General features: G+C 49.3%; 47 non-coding genes and 2 pseudogenes across 47 annotated transcripts; all 49 read left to right on the top strand.

Annotated features, from left to right (window-relative positions):
* The first annotated feature begins 49 nt into the window (after positions 1 to 49).
* On the top strand, positions 50 to 168 carry LOC146327699 (5S ribosomal RNA). Its single transcript, XR_014770505.1, has one exon. It is a non-coding gene; the product is annotated as a 5S ribosomal RNA (ribosomal RNA).
* Positions 169 to 302: 134 nt separating this feature from the next.
* Positions 303 to 421, top strand: LOC146327698 (5S ribosomal RNA). The gene has a single exon (XR_014770532.1). It is a non-coding gene; the product is annotated as a 5S ribosomal RNA (ribosomal RNA).
* A 134-nt stretch (positions 422 to 555) lies between these two features.
* On the top strand, positions 556 to 674 carry LOC146327697 (5S ribosomal RNA). Its single transcript, XR_014770220.1, has one exon. It is a non-coding gene; the product is annotated as a 5S ribosomal RNA (ribosomal RNA).
* Positions 675 to 809: 135 nt separating this feature from the next.
* LOC146327696 (5S ribosomal RNA) lies at positions 810 to 928 on the top strand. Its single transcript, XR_014770219.1, has one exon. It is a non-coding gene; the product is annotated as a 5S ribosomal RNA (ribosomal RNA).
* A 133-nt stretch (positions 929 to 1,061) lies between these two features.
* LOC146327695 (5S ribosomal RNA) lies at positions 1,062 to 1,180 on the top strand. Its single transcript, XR_014770218.1, has one exon. It is a non-coding gene; the product is annotated as a 5S ribosomal RNA (ribosomal RNA).
* A 134-nt stretch (positions 1,181 to 1,314) lies between these two features.
* On the top strand, positions 1,315 to 1,433 carry LOC146327694 (5S ribosomal RNA). Its single transcript, XR_014770217.1, has one exon. It is a non-coding gene; the product is annotated as a 5S ribosomal RNA (ribosomal RNA).
* Positions 1,434 to 1,567: 134 nt separating this feature from the next.
* Positions 1,568 to 1,686, top strand: LOC146327693 (5S ribosomal RNA). The gene has a single exon (XR_014770215.1). It is a non-coding gene; the product is annotated as a 5S ribosomal RNA (ribosomal RNA).
* Positions 1,687 to 1,820: 134 nt separating this feature from the next.
* On the top strand, positions 1,821 to 1,939 carry LOC146327692 (5S ribosomal RNA). Its single transcript, XR_014770126.1, has one exon. It is a non-coding gene; the product is annotated as a 5S ribosomal RNA (ribosomal RNA).
* Positions 1,940 to 2,070: 131 nt separating this feature from the next.
* LOC146327691 (5S ribosomal RNA) lies at positions 2,071 to 2,189 on the top strand. The gene has a single exon (XR_014770046.1). It is a non-coding gene; the product is annotated as a 5S ribosomal RNA (ribosomal RNA).
* A 134-nt stretch (positions 2,190 to 2,323) lies between these two features.
* LOC146327690 (5S ribosomal RNA) lies at positions 2,324 to 2,439 on the top strand (annotated as a pseudogene).
* A 134-nt stretch (positions 2,440 to 2,573) lies between these two features.
* Positions 2,574 to 2,692, top strand: LOC146327689 (5S ribosomal RNA). Its single transcript, XR_014770014.1, has one exon. It is a non-coding gene; the product is annotated as a 5S ribosomal RNA (ribosomal RNA).
* Positions 2,693 to 2,826: 134 nt separating this feature from the next.
* On the top strand, positions 2,827 to 2,945 carry LOC146327688 (5S ribosomal RNA). The gene has a single exon (XR_014770214.1). It is a non-coding gene; the product is annotated as a 5S ribosomal RNA (ribosomal RNA).
* Positions 2,946 to 3,078: 133 nt separating this feature from the next.
* Positions 3,079 to 3,197, top strand: LOC146327687 (5S ribosomal RNA). Its single transcript, XR_014770213.1, has one exon. It is a non-coding gene; the product is annotated as a 5S ribosomal RNA (ribosomal RNA).
* A 134-nt stretch (positions 3,198 to 3,331) lies between these two features.
* Positions 3,332 to 3,450, top strand: LOC146327686 (5S ribosomal RNA). The gene has a single exon (XR_014770212.1). It is a non-coding gene; the product is annotated as a 5S ribosomal RNA (ribosomal RNA).
* A 134-nt stretch (positions 3,451 to 3,584) lies between these two features.
* LOC146327685 (5S ribosomal RNA) lies at positions 3,585 to 3,703 on the top strand. Its single transcript, XR_014770015.1, has one exon. It is a non-coding gene; the product is annotated as a 5S ribosomal RNA (ribosomal RNA).
* Positions 3,704 to 3,837: 134 nt separating this feature from the next.
* On the top strand, positions 3,838 to 3,956 carry LOC146327684 (5S ribosomal RNA). The gene has a single exon (XR_014770211.1). It is a non-coding gene; the product is annotated as a 5S ribosomal RNA (ribosomal RNA).
* A 131-nt stretch (positions 3,957 to 4,087) lies between these two features.
* LOC146327683 (5S ribosomal RNA) lies at positions 4,088 to 4,206 on the top strand. The gene has a single exon (XR_014770553.1). It is a non-coding gene; the product is annotated as a 5S ribosomal RNA (ribosomal RNA).
* A 133-nt stretch (positions 4,207 to 4,339) lies between these two features.
* LOC146327682 (5S ribosomal RNA) lies at positions 4,340 to 4,458 on the top strand. The gene has a single exon (XR_014770210.1). It is a non-coding gene; the product is annotated as a 5S ribosomal RNA (ribosomal RNA).
* Positions 4,459 to 4,589: 131 nt separating this feature from the next.
* On the top strand, positions 4,590 to 4,708 carry LOC146327681 (5S ribosomal RNA). The gene has a single exon (XR_014770555.1). It is a non-coding gene; the product is annotated as a 5S ribosomal RNA (ribosomal RNA).
* A 134-nt stretch (positions 4,709 to 4,842) lies between these two features.
* On the top strand, positions 4,843 to 4,961 carry LOC146327680 (5S ribosomal RNA). Its single transcript, XR_014770209.1, has one exon. It is a non-coding gene; the product is annotated as a 5S ribosomal RNA (ribosomal RNA).
* A 134-nt stretch (positions 4,962 to 5,095) lies between these two features.
* On the top strand, positions 5,096 to 5,214 carry LOC146327679 (5S ribosomal RNA). Its single transcript, XR_014770501.1, has one exon. It is a non-coding gene; the product is annotated as a 5S ribosomal RNA (ribosomal RNA).
* A 131-nt stretch (positions 5,215 to 5,345) lies between these two features.
* LOC146327678 (5S ribosomal RNA) lies at positions 5,346 to 5,464 on the top strand. Its single transcript, XR_014770208.1, has one exon. It is a non-coding gene; the product is annotated as a 5S ribosomal RNA (ribosomal RNA).
* Positions 5,465 to 5,595: 131 nt separating this feature from the next.
* LOC146327677 (5S ribosomal RNA) lies at positions 5,596 to 5,714 on the top strand. The gene has a single exon (XR_014770503.1). It is a non-coding gene; the product is annotated as a 5S ribosomal RNA (ribosomal RNA).
* A 134-nt stretch (positions 5,715 to 5,848) lies between these two features.
* On the top strand, positions 5,849 to 5,967 carry LOC146327676 (5S ribosomal RNA). The gene has a single exon (XR_014770207.1). It is a non-coding gene; the product is annotated as a 5S ribosomal RNA (ribosomal RNA).
* Positions 5,968 to 6,101: 134 nt separating this feature from the next.
* LOC146327675 (5S ribosomal RNA) lies at positions 6,102 to 6,220 on the top strand. Its single transcript, XR_014770552.1, has one exon. It is a non-coding gene; the product is annotated as a 5S ribosomal RNA (ribosomal RNA).
* Positions 6,221 to 6,351: 131 nt separating this feature from the next.
* Positions 6,352 to 6,470, top strand: LOC146327674 (5S ribosomal RNA). The gene has a single exon (XR_014770206.1). It is a non-coding gene; the product is annotated as a 5S ribosomal RNA (ribosomal RNA).
* A 135-nt stretch (positions 6,471 to 6,605) lies between these two features.
* LOC146327673 (5S ribosomal RNA) lies at positions 6,606 to 6,724 on the top strand. Its single transcript, XR_014770495.1, has one exon. It is a non-coding gene; the product is annotated as a 5S ribosomal RNA (ribosomal RNA).
* Positions 6,725 to 6,858: 134 nt separating this feature from the next.
* Positions 6,859 to 6,977, top strand: LOC146327672 (5S ribosomal RNA). The gene has a single exon (XR_014770204.1). It is a non-coding gene; the product is annotated as a 5S ribosomal RNA (ribosomal RNA).
* Positions 6,978 to 7,112: 135 nt separating this feature from the next.
* On the top strand, positions 7,113 to 7,231 carry LOC146327671 (5S ribosomal RNA). The gene has a single exon (XR_014770203.1). It is a non-coding gene; the product is annotated as a 5S ribosomal RNA (ribosomal RNA).
* A 135-nt stretch (positions 7,232 to 7,366) lies between these two features.
* LOC146327670 (5S ribosomal RNA) lies at positions 7,367 to 7,485 on the top strand. Its single transcript, XR_014770202.1, has one exon. It is a non-coding gene; the product is annotated as a 5S ribosomal RNA (ribosomal RNA).
* A 134-nt stretch (positions 7,486 to 7,619) lies between these two features.
* On the top strand, positions 7,620 to 7,738 carry LOC146327669 (5S ribosomal RNA). Its single transcript, XR_014770201.1, has one exon. It is a non-coding gene; the product is annotated as a 5S ribosomal RNA (ribosomal RNA).
* Positions 7,739 to 7,873: 135 nt separating this feature from the next.
* Positions 7,874 to 7,992, top strand: LOC146327668 (5S ribosomal RNA). Its single transcript, XR_014770544.1, has one exon. It is a non-coding gene; the product is annotated as a 5S ribosomal RNA (ribosomal RNA).
* Positions 7,993 to 8,126: 134 nt separating this feature from the next.
* On the top strand, positions 8,127 to 8,245 carry LOC146327667 (5S ribosomal RNA). Its single transcript, XR_014770200.1, has one exon. It is a non-coding gene; the product is annotated as a 5S ribosomal RNA (ribosomal RNA).
* Positions 8,246 to 8,379: 134 nt separating this feature from the next.
* On the top strand, positions 8,380 to 8,498 carry LOC146327666 (5S ribosomal RNA). Its single transcript, XR_014770199.1, has one exon. It is a non-coding gene; the product is annotated as a 5S ribosomal RNA (ribosomal RNA).
* A 134-nt stretch (positions 8,499 to 8,632) lies between these two features.
* Positions 8,633 to 8,751, top strand: LOC146327665 (5S ribosomal RNA). The gene has a single exon (XR_014770198.1). It is a non-coding gene; the product is annotated as a 5S ribosomal RNA (ribosomal RNA).
* Positions 8,752 to 8,885: 134 nt separating this feature from the next.
* LOC146327664 (5S ribosomal RNA) lies at positions 8,886 to 9,004 on the top strand. Its single transcript, XR_014770197.1, has one exon. It is a non-coding gene; the product is annotated as a 5S ribosomal RNA (ribosomal RNA).
* Positions 9,005 to 9,138: 134 nt separating this feature from the next.
* On the top strand, positions 9,139 to 9,257 carry LOC146327663 (5S ribosomal RNA). The gene has a single exon (XR_014770196.1). It is a non-coding gene; the product is annotated as a 5S ribosomal RNA (ribosomal RNA).
* A 134-nt stretch (positions 9,258 to 9,391) lies between these two features.
* On the top strand, positions 9,392 to 9,510 carry LOC146327662 (5S ribosomal RNA). Its single transcript, XR_014770195.1, has one exon. It is a non-coding gene; the product is annotated as a 5S ribosomal RNA (ribosomal RNA).
* Positions 9,511 to 9,644: 134 nt separating this feature from the next.
* LOC146327661 (5S ribosomal RNA) lies at positions 9,645 to 9,763 on the top strand. The gene has a single exon (XR_014770193.1). It is a non-coding gene; the product is annotated as a 5S ribosomal RNA (ribosomal RNA).
* Positions 9,764 to 9,897: 134 nt separating this feature from the next.
* On the top strand, positions 9,898 to 10,016 carry LOC146327660 (5S ribosomal RNA). Its single transcript, XR_014770192.1, has one exon. It is a non-coding gene; the product is annotated as a 5S ribosomal RNA (ribosomal RNA).
* Positions 10,017 to 10,150: 134 nt separating this feature from the next.
* Positions 10,151 to 10,259, top strand: LOC146327659 (5S ribosomal RNA; annotated as a pseudogene).
* Positions 10,260 to 10,394: 135 nt separating this feature from the next.
* Positions 10,395 to 10,513, top strand: LOC146327658 (5S ribosomal RNA). Its single transcript, XR_014770191.1, has one exon. It is a non-coding gene; the product is annotated as a 5S ribosomal RNA (ribosomal RNA).
* Positions 10,514 to 10,647: 134 nt separating this feature from the next.
* LOC146327657 (5S ribosomal RNA) lies at positions 10,648 to 10,766 on the top strand. Its single transcript, XR_014770190.1, has one exon. It is a non-coding gene; the product is annotated as a 5S ribosomal RNA (ribosomal RNA).
* A 134-nt stretch (positions 10,767 to 10,900) lies between these two features.
* Positions 10,901 to 11,019, top strand: LOC146327656 (5S ribosomal RNA). The gene has a single exon (XR_014770522.1). It is a non-coding gene; the product is annotated as a 5S ribosomal RNA (ribosomal RNA).
* A 134-nt stretch (positions 11,020 to 11,153) lies between these two features.
* LOC146327655 (5S ribosomal RNA) lies at positions 11,154 to 11,272 on the top strand. Its single transcript, XR_014770189.1, has one exon. It is a non-coding gene; the product is annotated as a 5S ribosomal RNA (ribosomal RNA).
* Positions 11,273 to 11,406: 134 nt separating this feature from the next.
* Positions 11,407 to 11,525, top strand: LOC146327654 (5S ribosomal RNA). Its single transcript, XR_014770188.1, has one exon. It is a non-coding gene; the product is annotated as a 5S ribosomal RNA (ribosomal RNA).
* Positions 11,526 to 11,659: 134 nt separating this feature from the next.
* On the top strand, positions 11,660 to 11,778 carry LOC146327653 (5S ribosomal RNA). The gene has a single exon (XR_014770187.1). It is a non-coding gene; the product is annotated as a 5S ribosomal RNA (ribosomal RNA).
* A 134-nt stretch (positions 11,779 to 11,912) lies between these two features.
* LOC146327652 (5S ribosomal RNA) lies at positions 11,913 to 12,031 on the top strand. The gene has a single exon (XR_014770186.1). It is a non-coding gene; the product is annotated as a 5S ribosomal RNA (ribosomal RNA).
* A 134-nt stretch (positions 12,032 to 12,165) lies between these two features.
* Positions 12,166 to 12,284, top strand: LOC146327651 (5S ribosomal RNA). The gene has a single exon (XR_014770185.1). It is a non-coding gene; the product is annotated as a 5S ribosomal RNA (ribosomal RNA).
* The last annotated feature ends 124 nt before the right edge of the window (positions 12,285 to 12,408 follow it).

The raw sequence follows: 12,408 nt of genomic DNA, 5'->3' as shown, positions 1-12,408 counted from the left end.
TGGAGATGATGGAGATGTACAAAATGGCATAGTTTGACGAGCTCTTGCAGCTTACGGCCACACCACGCTGAGCACGCCCGATCTCGTCCGATCTCGGAAGCCAAGCAGTGTCGGGCCTGGTAAGTACTTGGATGGGAGACTTCCTGGGAATACCAGGTGTTGTAAGCCTTTTGAAAGGCTCATTCCGCCGTGACAAAAAAAAAAAAGCGACCACAACCAAAAAAAGAGACACGGCATTCTTCTATCTTGGAGATGGAGATGATGGAGATGTACAAAATGGCATAGTTTGACGAGCTCTTGCAGCTTACGGCCACACCACGCTGAGTACGCCCGATCTCGTCCGATCTCGGAAGCCAAGCAGTGTCGGGCCTGGTTAGTACTTGGATTGGAGACTTCCTGGGAATACCAGGTGTTGTAAGCCTTTTGAAAGGCTCGTTCCGCCGTGACAAAAAAAAAAAAGCGACCACAACCAAAAAAAGAGACACGGCATTCTTCTATCTTGGAGATGGAGATGATGGAGATGTACAAAATGGCATAGTTTGACGAGCTCTTGCAGCTTACGGCCACACCACGCTGAGCACGCCCGATCTCGTCCGATCTCGGAAGCCAAGCAGTGTCGGGCCTGGTTAGTACTTGGATGGGAGACTTCCTGGGAATACCAGGTGTTGTAAGCCTTTTGAAAGGCTCATTCCGCCGTGACAAAAAAAAAAAAGCGACCACAACCAAAAAAAAGAGACACGGCATTCTTCTATCTTGGAGATGGAGATGATGGAGATGTACAAAATGGCATAGTTTGACGAGCTCTTGCAGCTTACGGCCACACCACGCTGAGCACGCCCGATCTCGTCCGATCTCGGAAGCCAAGCAGTGTCGGGCCTGGTTAGTACTTGGATGGGAGACTTCCTGGGAATACCAGGTGTTGTAAGCCTTTTGAAAGGCTCATTCCGCCGTGACAAAAAAAAAAAGGGACCACAACCAAAAAAAGAGACACGGCATTCTTCTATCTTGGAGATGGAGATGATGGAGATGTACAAAATGGCATAGTTTGACGAGCTCTTGCAGCTTACGGCCACACCACGCTGAGCACGCCCGATCTCGTCCGATCTCGGAAGCCAAGCAGTGTCGGGCCTGGTTAGTACTTGGATGGGAGACTTCCTGGGAATACCAGGTGTTGTAAGCCTTTTGAAAGGCTCATTCCGCCGTGACAAAAAAAAAAAAGCGACCACAACCAAAAAAAGAGACACGGCATTCTTCTATCTTGGAGATGGAGATGATGGAGATGTACAAAATGGCATAGTTTGACGAGCTCTTGCAGCTTACGGCCACACCACGCTGAGCACGCCCGATCTCGTCCGATCTCGGAAGCCAAGCAGTGTCGGGCCTGGTTAGTACTTGGATGGGAGACTTCCTGGGAATACCAGGTGTTGTAAGCCTTTTGAAAGGCTCATTCCGCCGTGACAAAAAAAAAAAAGCGACCACAACCAAAAAAAGAGACACGGCATTCTTCTATCTTGGAGATGGAGATGATGGAGATGTACAAAATGGCATAGTTTGACGAGCTCTTGCAGCTTACGGCCACACCACGCTGAGCACGCCCGATCTCGTCCGATCTCGGAAGCCAAGCAGTGTCGGGCCTGGTTAGTACTTGGATGGGAGACTTCCTGGGAATACCAGGTGTTGTAAGCCTTTTGAAAGGCTCATTCCGCCGTGACAAAAAAAAAAAAGCGACCACAACCAAAAAAAGAGACACGGCATTCTTCTATCTTGGAGATGGAGATGATGGAGATGTACAAAATGGCATAGTTTGACGAGCTCTTGCAGCTTACGACCACACCACGCTGAGCACGCCCGATCTCGTCCGATCTCGGAAGCCAAGCAGTGTCGGGCCTGGTTAGTACTTGGATGGGAGACTTCCTGGGAATACCAGGTGTTGTAAGCCTTTTGAAAGGCTCATTCCGTGACAACAAAAAAAAAGCGACCACAACCAAAAAAAGAGACACGGCATTCTTCTATCTTGGAGATGGAGATGATGGAGATGTACAAAATGGCATAGTTTGACGAGCTGTTGCAGCTTACGGCCACACCACGCTGAGCACGCCCAATCTCGTCCGATCTCGGAAGCCAAGCAGTGTCGGGCCTGGTTAGTACTTGGATGGGAGACTTCCTGGGAATACCAGGTGTTGTAAGCCTTTTGAAAGGCTCATTCCGCCGTGACAAAAAAAAAAAAGCGACCACAACCAAAAAAAGAGACACGGCATTCTTCTATCTTGGAGATGGAGATGATGGAGATGTACAAAATGGCATAGTTTGACGAGCTCTTGCAGCTTACGGCCACACCACGCTGAGCACGCCCGATCTCCGATCTCGGAAGCCAAGCAGTGTCGGGCCTGGTTAGTACTTGGATGGGAGACTTCCTGGGAATACCAGGTGTTGTAAGCCTTTTGAAAGGCTCATTCCGCCGTGACAAAAAAAAAAAAGCGACCACAACCAAAAAAAGAGACACGGCATTCTTCTATCTTGGAGATGGAGATGATGGAGATGTACAAAATGGCATAGTTTGACGAGCTCTTGCAGCTTACGGCCACACCACGCTGAGCACGCCCGATCTCGTCCGATCTCGGAAGCCAAGCAGTGTCGGGCCTGGTTAGTACTTGGATGGGAGACTTCCTGGGAATACCAGGAGTTGTAAGCCTTTTGAAAGGCTCGTTCCGCCGTGACAAAAAAAAAAAAGCGACCACAACCAAAAAAAGAGACACGGCATTCTTCTATCTTGGAGATGGAGATGATGGAGATGTACAAAATGGCATAGTTTGACGAGCTCTTCCAGCTTACGGCCACACCACGCTGAGCACGCCCGATCTCGTCCGATCTCGGAAGCCAAGCAGTGTCGGGCCTGGTTAGTACTTGGATGGGAGACTTCCTGGGAATACCAGGTGTTGTAAGCCTTTTGAAAGGCTCATTCCGCCGTGACAAAAAAAAAAAGCGACCACAACCAAAAAAAGAGACACGGCATTCTTCTATCTTGGAGATGGAGATGATGGAGATGTACAAAATGGCATAGTTTGACGAGCTCTTGCAGCTTACGGCCACACCACGCTGAGCACGCCCGATCTCGTCCGATCTCGGAAGCCAAGCAGTGTCGGGCCTGGTTAGTACTTGGATGGGAGACTTCCTGGGAATACCAGGTGTTGTAAGCCTTTTGAAAGGCTCATTCCGCCGTGACAAAAAAAAAAAAGCGACCACAACCAAAAAAAGAGACACGGCATTCTTCTATCTTGGAGATGGAGATGATGGAGATGTACAAAATGGCATAGTTTGACGAGCTCTTGCAGCTTACGGCCACACCACGCTGAGCACGCCCGATCTCGTCCGATCTCGGAAGCCAAGCAGTGTCGGGCCTGGTTAGTACTTGGATGGGAGACTTCCTGGGAATACCAGGTGTTGTAAGCCTTTTGAAAGGCTCGTTCCGCCTTAAAAAAAAAAAAAAAGCGACCACAACCAAAAAAAGAGACACGGCATTCTTCTATCTTGGAGATGGAGATGATGGAGATGTACAAAATGGCATAGTTTGACGAGCTGTTGCAGCTTACGGCCACACCACGCTGAGCACGCCCGATCTCGTCCGATCTCGGAAGCCAAGCAGTGTCGGGCCTGGTTAGTACTTGGATGGTAGACTTCCTGGGAATACCAGGTGTTGTAAGCCTTTTGAAAGGCTCATTCCGCCGTGACAAAAAAAAAAAAGCGACCACAACCAAAAAAAGAGACACGGCATTCTTCTATCTTGGAGATGGAGATGATGGAGATGTACAAAATGGCATAGTTTGACGAGCTCTTGCAGCTTACGGCCACACCACGCTGAGCACGCCCGATCTCGTCCGATCTCGGAAGCCAAGCAGTGTCGGGCCTGGTTAGTACTTGGATGGGAGACTTCCTGGGAATACCAGGTGTTGTAAGCCTTTTGAAAGGCTCATTCCGTGACAACAAAAAAAAAGCGACCACAACCAAAAAAAGAGACACGGCATTCTTCTATCTTGGAGATGGAGATGATGGAGATGTACAAAATGGCATAGTTTGACGAGCTGTTGCAGCTTACGGCCACACCACGCTGAGCACGCCCGATCTCGTCCGATCTCGGAAGCCAAGCAGTGTCGGGCCTGGTTAGTACTTGGATGGGAGACTTCCTGCGAATACCAGGTGTTGTAAGCCTTTTGAAAGGCTCATTCCGCCGTGACAAAAAAAAAAAGCGACCACAACCAAAAAAAGAGACACGGCATTCTTCTATCTTGGAGATGGAGATGATGGAGATGTACAAAATGGCATAGTTTGACGAGCTCTTGCAGCTTACGGCCACACCACGCTGAGCACGCCCGATCTCGTCCGATCTCGGAAGCCAAGCAGTGTCGGGCCTGGTTAGTACTTGGATGGGAGACTTCCTGGGAATACCAGGTGTTGTAAGCCTTTTGAAAGGCTCATTCCATGACAACAAAAAAAAAGCGACCACAACCAAAAAAAGAGACACGGCATTCTTCTATCTTGGAGATGGAGATGATGGAGATGTACAAAATGGCATAGTTTGACGAGCTCTTGCAGCTTACGGCCACACCACGCTGAGCACGCCCGATCTCGTCCGATCTCGGAAGCCAAGCAGTGTCGGGCCTGGTTAGTACTTGGATGGGAGACTTCCTAGGAATACCAGGTGTTGTAAGCCTTTTGAAAGGCTCATTCCGCCGTGACAAAAAAAAAAAAGCGACCACAACCAAAAAAAGAGACACGGCATTCTTCTATCTTGGAGATGGAGATGATGGAGATGTACAAAATGGCATAGTTTGACGAGCTCTTGCAGCTTACGGCCACACCACGCTGAGCACGCCCGATCTCGTCCGATCTCGGAAGCCAAGCAGTGTCGGGCCTGGTTAGTACTTGGATGGGAGACTTCCTGGGAATACCAGGTGTTGTAAGCCTTTTGAAAGGCTCATTCCGCCGTGACAAAAAAAAAAAAGCGACCACAACCAAAAAAAGAGACACGGCATTCTTCTATCTTGGAGATGGAGATGATGGAGATGTACAAAATGGCATAGTTTGACGAGCTCTTGCAGCTTACGGCCACACCACGCTGAGCACGCCCGATCTCGTCCGATCTCGGAAGCCAAGCAGTGTCGGGCCTGGTTAGTACTTGGATGGGAGACTTTCTGGGAATACCAGGTGTTGTAAGCCTTTTGAAAGGCTCATTCCGTGACTACAATAAAAAAGCGACCACAACCAAAAAAAGAGACACGGCATTCTTCTATCTTGGAGATGGAGATGATGGAGATGTACAAAATGGCATAGTTTGACGAGCTCTTGCAGCTTACGGCCACACCACGCTGAGCACGCCCGATCTCGTCCGATCTCGGAAGCCAAGCAGTGTCGGGCCTGGTTAGTACTTGGATGGGAGACTTCCTGGGAATACCAGGTGTTGTAAGCCTTTTGAAAGGCTCATTCCGTGACAACAAAAAAAAAGCGACCACAACCAAAAAAAGAGACACGGCATTCTTCTATCTTGGAGATGGAGATGATGGAGATGTACAAAATGGCATAGTTTGACGAGCTCTTGCAGCTTACGGCCACACCACGCTGAGCACGCCCGATCTCGTCCGATCTCGGAAGCCAAGCAGTGTCGGGCCTGGTAAGTACTTGGATGGGAGACTTCCTGGGAATACCAGGTGTTGTAAGCCTTTTGAAAGGCTCATTCCGCCGTGACAAAAAAAAAAAAGCGACCACAACCAAAAAAAGAGACACGGCATTCTTCTATCTTGGAGATGGAGATGATGGAGATGTACAAAATGGCATAGTTTGACGAGCTCTTGCAGCTTACGGCCACACCACGCTGAGCACGCCCGATCTCGTCCGATCTCGGAAGCCAAGCAGTGTCGGGCCTGGTTAGTACTTGGATGGGAGACTTCCTGGGAATACCAGGTGTTGTAAGCCTTTTGAAAGGCTCATTCCGCCGTGACAAAAAAAAAAAAGCGACCACAACCAAAAAAAGAGACACGGCATTCTTCTATCTTGGAGATGGAGATGATGGAGATGTACAAAATGGCATAGTTTGACGAGCTCTTGCAGCTTACGGCCACACCACGCTGAGCACGCCCGATCTCGTCCGATCTCGGAAGCCAAGCAGTGTCGGACCTGGTTAGTACTTGGATGGGAGACTTCCTGGGAATACCAGGTGTTGTAAGCCTTTTGAAAGGCTCATTCCGTGACAACAAAAAAAAAGCGACCACAACCAAAAAAAGAGACACGGCATTCTTCTATCTTGGAGATGGAGATGATGGAGATGTACAAAATGGCATAGTTTGACGAGGTCTTGCAGCTTACGGCCACACCACGCTGAGCACGCCCGATCTCGTCCGATCTCGGAAGCCAAGCAGTGTCGGGCCTGGTTAGTACTTGGATGGGAGACTTCCTGGGAATACCAGGTGTTGTAAGCCTTTTGAAAGGCTCATTCCGCCGTGACAAAAAAAAAAAAAGCGACCACAACCAAAAAAAGAGACACGGCATTCTTCTATCTTGGAGATGGAGATGATGGAGATGTACAAAATGGCATAGTTTGACGAGCTCTTGCAGCTTACGGCCACACCTCGCTGAGCACGCCCGATCTCGTCCGATCTCGGAAGCCAAGCAGTGTCGGGCCTGGTTAGTACTTGGATGGGAGACTTCCTGGGAATACCAGGTGTTGTAAGCCTTTTGAAAGGCTCATTCCGCCGTGACAAAAAAAAAAAAGCGACCACAACCAAAAAAAGAGACACGGCATTCTTCTATCTTGGAGATGGAGATGATGGAGATGTACAAAATGGCATAGTTTGACGAGCTCTTGCAGCTTACGGCCACACCACGCTGAGCACGCCCGATCTCGTCCGATCTCGGAAGCCAAGCAGTGTCGGGCCTGGTTAGTACTTGGATGGGAGACTTCCTGGGAATACCAGGTGTTGTAAGCCTTTTGAAAGGCTCATTCCGCCGTGACAAAAAAAAAAAAAGCGACCACAACCAAAAAAAGAGACACGGCATTCTTCTATCTTGGAGATGGAGATGATGGAGATGTACAAAATGGCATAGTTTGACGAGCTCTTGCAGCTTACGGCCACACCACGCTGAGCACGCCCGATCTCGTCCGATCTCGGAAGCCAAGCAGTGTCGGGCCTGGTTAGTACTTGGATGGGAGACTTCCTGGGAATACCAGGTGTTGTAAGCCTTTTGAAAGGCTCATTCCGCCGTGACAAAAAAAAAAAAAGCGACCACAACCAAAAAAAGAGACACGGCATTCTTCTATCTTGGAGATGGAGATGATGGAGATGTACAAAATGGCATAGTTTGACGAGCTCTTGCAGCTTACGGCCACACCACGCTGAGCACGCCCGATCTCGTCCGATCTCGGAAGCCAAGCAGTGTCGGGCCTGGTTAGTACTTGGATGGGAGACTTCCTGGGAATACCAGGTGTTGTAAGCCTTTTGAAAGGCTCATTCCGCCGTGACAAAAAAAAAAAAGCGACCACAACCAAAAAAAGAGACACGGCATTCTTCTATCTTGGAGATGGAGATGATGGAGATGTACAAAATGGCATAGTTTGACGAGCTCTTGCAGCTTACGGCCACACCACGCTGAGCACGCCCGATCTCGTCCGATCTCGGAAGCCAAGCAGTGTCGGGCCTGGTTAGTACTTGGATGGGAGACTTCCTGGGAATACCAGGTGTTGTAAGCCTTTTGAAAGGCTCATTCCGCCGTGACAAAAAAAAAAAAAGCGACCACAACCAAAAAAAGAGACACGGCATTCTTCTATCTTGGAGATGGAGATGATGGAGATGTACAAAATGGCATAGTTTGACGAGCTCTTGCAGCTTACGGCCACACCATGCTGAGCACGCCCGATCTCGTCCGATCTCGGAAGCCAAGCAGTGTCGGGCCTGGTTAGTACTTGGATGGGAGACTTCCTGGGAATACCAGGTGTTGTAAGCCTTTTGAAAGGCTCGTTCCGCCGTGACAAAAAAAAAAAAGCGACCACAACCAAAAAAAGAGACACGGCATTCTTCTATCTTGGAGATGGAGATGATGGAGATGTACAAAATGGCATAGTTTGACGAGCTCTTGCAGCTTACGGCCACACCACGCTGAGCACGCCCGATCTCGTCCGATCTCGGAAGCCAAGCAGTGTCGGGCCTGGTTAGTACTTGGATGGGAGACTTCCTGGGAATACCAGGTGTTGTAAGCCTTTTGAAAGGCTCATTCCGCCGTGACAAAAAAAAAAAAGCGACCACAACCAAAAAAAGAGACACGGCATTCTTCTATCTTGGAGATGGAGATGATGGAGATGTACAAAATGGCATAGTTTGACGAGCTCTTGCAGCTTACGGCCACACCACGCTGAGCACGCCCGATCTCGTCCGATCTCGGAAGCCAAGCAGTGTCGGGCCTGGTTAGTACTTGGATGGGAGACTTCCTGGGAATACCAGGTGTTGTAAGCCTTTTGAAAGGCTCATTCCGCCGTGACAACAAAAAAAAAGCGACCACAACCAAAAAAAGAGACACGGCATTCTTCTATCTTGGAGATGGAGATGATGGAGATGTACAAAATGGCATAGTTTGACGAGCTCTTGCAGCTTACGGCCACACCACGCTGAGCACGCCCGATCTCGTCCGATCTCGGAAGCCAAGCAGTGTCGGGCCTGGTTAGTACTTGGATGGGAGACTTCCTGGGAATACCAGGTGTTGTAAGCCTTTTGAAAGGCTCATCCGCCGTGAAAAAAAAAAAAAAAGCGACCACAACCAAAAAAAGAGACACGGCATTCTTCTATCTTGGAGATGGAGATGATGGAGATGTACAAAATGGCATAGTTTGACGAGCTCTTGCAGCTTACGGCCACACCACGCTGAGCACGCCCGATCTCGTCCGATCTCGGAAGCCAAGCAGTGTCGGGCCTGGTTAGTACTTGGATGGGAGACTTCCTGGGAATACCAGGTGTTGTAAGCCTTTTGAAAGGCTCATTCCGCCGTGACAACAAAAAAAAAGCGACCACAACCAAAAAAAGAGACACGGCATTCTTCTATCTTGGAGATGGAGATGATGGAGATGTACAAAATGGCATAGTTTGACGAGCTCTTGCAGCTTACGGCCACACCACGCTGAGCACGCCCGATCTCGTCCGATCTCGGAAGCCAAGCAGTGTCGGGCCTGGTTAGTACTTGGATGGGAGACTTCCTGGGAATACCAGGTGTTGTAAGCCTTTTGAAAGGCTCATTCCGCCGTGACAACAAAAAAAAAGCGACCACAACCAAAAAAAGAGACACGGCATTCTTCTATCTTGGAGATGGAGATGATGGAGATGTACAAAATGGCATAGTTTGACGAGCTCTTGCAGCTTACGGCCACACCACGCTGAGCACGCCCGATCTCGTCCGATCTCGGAAGCCAAGCAGTGTCGGGCCTGGTTAGTACTTGGATGGGAGACTTCCTGGGAATACCAGGTGTTGTAAGCCTTTTGAAAGGCTCATCCGCCGTGAAAAAAAAAAAAAAAGCGACCACAACCAAAAAAAGAGACACGGCATTCTTCTATCTTGGAGATGGAGATGATGGAGATGTACAAAATGGCATAGTTTGACGAGCTCTTGCAGCTTACGGCCACACCACGCTGAGCACGCCCGATCTCGTCCGATCTCGGAAGCCAAGCAGTGTCGGGCCTGGTTAGTACTTGGATGGGAGACTTCCTGGGAATACCAGGTGTTGTAAGCCTTTTGAAAGGCTCATTCCGCCGTGACAAAAAAAAAAAAGCGACCACAACCAAAAAAAGAGACACGGCATTCTTCTATCTTGGAGATGGAGATGATGGAGATGTACAAAATGGCATAGTTTGACGAGCTCTTGCAGCTTACGGCCACACCACGCTGAGCACGCCCGATCTCGTCCGATCTCGGAAGCCAAGCAGTGTCGGGCCTGGTTAGTACTTGGATGGGAGACTTCCTGGGAATACCAGGTGTTGTAAGCCTTTTGAAAGGCTCATTCCGCCGTGACAAAAAAAAAAAAGCGACCACAACCAAAAAAAGAGACACGGCATTCTTCTATCTTGGAGATGGAGATGATGGAGATGTACAAAATGGCATAGTTTGACGAGCTCTTGCAGCTTACGGCCACACCACGCTGAGCACGCCCGATCTCGGAAGCTAAGCAGTGTCGGGCCTGGTTAGTACTTGGATGGGAGACTTCCTGGGAATACCAGGTGTTGTAAGCCTTTTGAAAGGCTCATTCCGCCGTGACAAAAAAAAAAAAAGCGACCACAACCAAAAAAAGAGACACGGCATTCTTCTATCTTGGAGATGGAGATGATGGAGATGTACAAAATGGCATAGTTTGACGAGCTCTTGCAGCTTACGGCCACACCACGCTGAGCACGCCCGATCTCGTCCGATCTCGGAAGCCAAGCAGTGTCGGGCCTGGTTAGTACTTGGATGGGAGACTTCCTGGGAATACCAGGTGTTGTAAGCCTTTTGAAAGGCTCATTCCGCCGTGACAAAAAAAAAAAAGCGACCACAACCAAAAAAAGAGACACGGCATTCTTCTATCTTGGAGATGGAGATGATGGAGATGTACAAAATGGCATAGTTTGACGAGCTCTTGCAGCTTACGGCCACACCACGCTGAGCACGCCCGATCTCGTCCGATCTCGGAAGCCAAGCAGTGTCGGGCCTGGTTAGTACTTGGATGGGAGACTTCCTGGGAATACCAGGTGTTGTAAGCCTTTTGAAAGGCTCATTCCGCCGTGACAAAAAAAAAAAAGCGACCACAACCAAAAAAAGAGACACGGCATTCTTCTATCTTGGAGATGGAGATGATGGAGATGTACAAAATGGCATAGTTTGACGAGCTCTTGCAGCTTACGGCCACACCACGCTGAGCACGCCCGATCTCGTCCGATCTCGGCAGCCAAGCAGTGTCGGGCCTGGTTAGTACTTGGATGGGAGACTTCCTGGGAATACCAGGTGTTGTAAGCCTTTTGAAAGGCTCATTCCGCCGTGACAAAAAAAAAAAAGCGACCACAACCAAAAAAAGAGACACGGCATTCTTCTATCTTGGAGATGGAGATGATGGAGATGTACAAAATGGCATAGTTTGACGAGCTCTTGCAGCTTACGGCCACACCACGCTGAGCACGCCCGATCTCGTCCGATCTCGGAAGCCAAGCAGTGTCGGGCCTGGTTAGTACTTGGATGGGAGACTTCCTGGGAATACCAGGTGTTGTAAGCCTTTTGAAAGGCTCATTCCGCCGTGACAAAAAAAAAAAAGCGACCACAACCAAAAAAAGAGACACGGCATTCTTCTATCTTGGAGATGGAGATGATGGAGATGTACAAAATGGCATAGTTTGACGAGCTCTTGCAGCTTACGGCCACACCACGCTGAGCACGCCCGATCTCGTCCGATCTCGGAAGCCAAGCAGTGTCGGGCCTGGTTAGTACTTGGATGGGAGACTTCCTGGGAATACCAGGTGTTGTAAGCCTTTTGAAAGGCTCATTCCGCCGTGACAAAAAAAAAAAAGCGACCACAACCAAAAAAAGAGACACGGCATTCTTCTATCTTGGAGATGGAGATGATGGAGATGTACAAAATGGCATAGTTTGACGAGCTCTTGCAGCTTACGGCCACACCACGCTGAGCACGCCCGATCTCGTCCGATCTCGGAAGCCAAGCAGTGTCGGGCCTGGTTAGTACTTGGATGGGAGACTTCCTGGGAATACCAGGTGTTGTAAGCCTTTTGAAAGGCTCATTCCGCCGTGACAAAAAAAAAAAAGCGACCACAACCAAAAAAAGAGACACGGCATTCTTCTATCTTGGAGATGGAGATGATGGAGATGTACAAAATGGCATAGTTTGACGAGCTCTTGCAGCTTACGGCCACACCACGCTGAGCACGCCCGATCTCGTCCGATCTCGGAAGCCAAGCAGTGTCGGGCCTGGTTAGTACTTGGATGGGAGACTTCCTGGGAATACCAGGTGTTGTAAGCCTTTTGAAAGGCTCATTCCGCCGTGACAACAAAAAAAAAGCGACCACAACCAAAAAAAGAGACACGGCATTCTTCTATCTTGGAGATGGAGATGATGGAGATGTACAAAATGGCATAGTTTGACGAGCTCTTGCAGCTTACGGCCACACCACGCTGAGCACGCCCGATCTCGTCCGATCTCGGAAGCCAAGCAGTGTCGGGCCTGGTTAGTACTTGGATGGGAGACTTCCTGGGAATACCAGGTGTTGTAAGCCTTTTGAAAGGCTCATCCGCCGTGAAAAAAAAAAAAAAGCGACCACAACCAAAAAAAGAGACACGGCATTCTTCTATCTTGGAGATGGAGATGATGGAGATGTACAAAATGGCATAGTTTGACGA

This window comes from Lutjanus erythropterus, chromosome 4, assembly GCF_056507025.1.
Source record: "Lutjanus erythropterus isolate fLutEry1 chromosome 4, fLutEry1.hap2, whole genome shotgun sequence".
Lineage (NCBI taxonomy): Eukaryota > Metazoa > Chordata > Actinopteri > Lutjaniformes > Lutjanidae > Lutjanus > Lutjanus erythropterus.
This window is presented reverse-complemented; position numbering and strand designations above follow the sequence as displayed.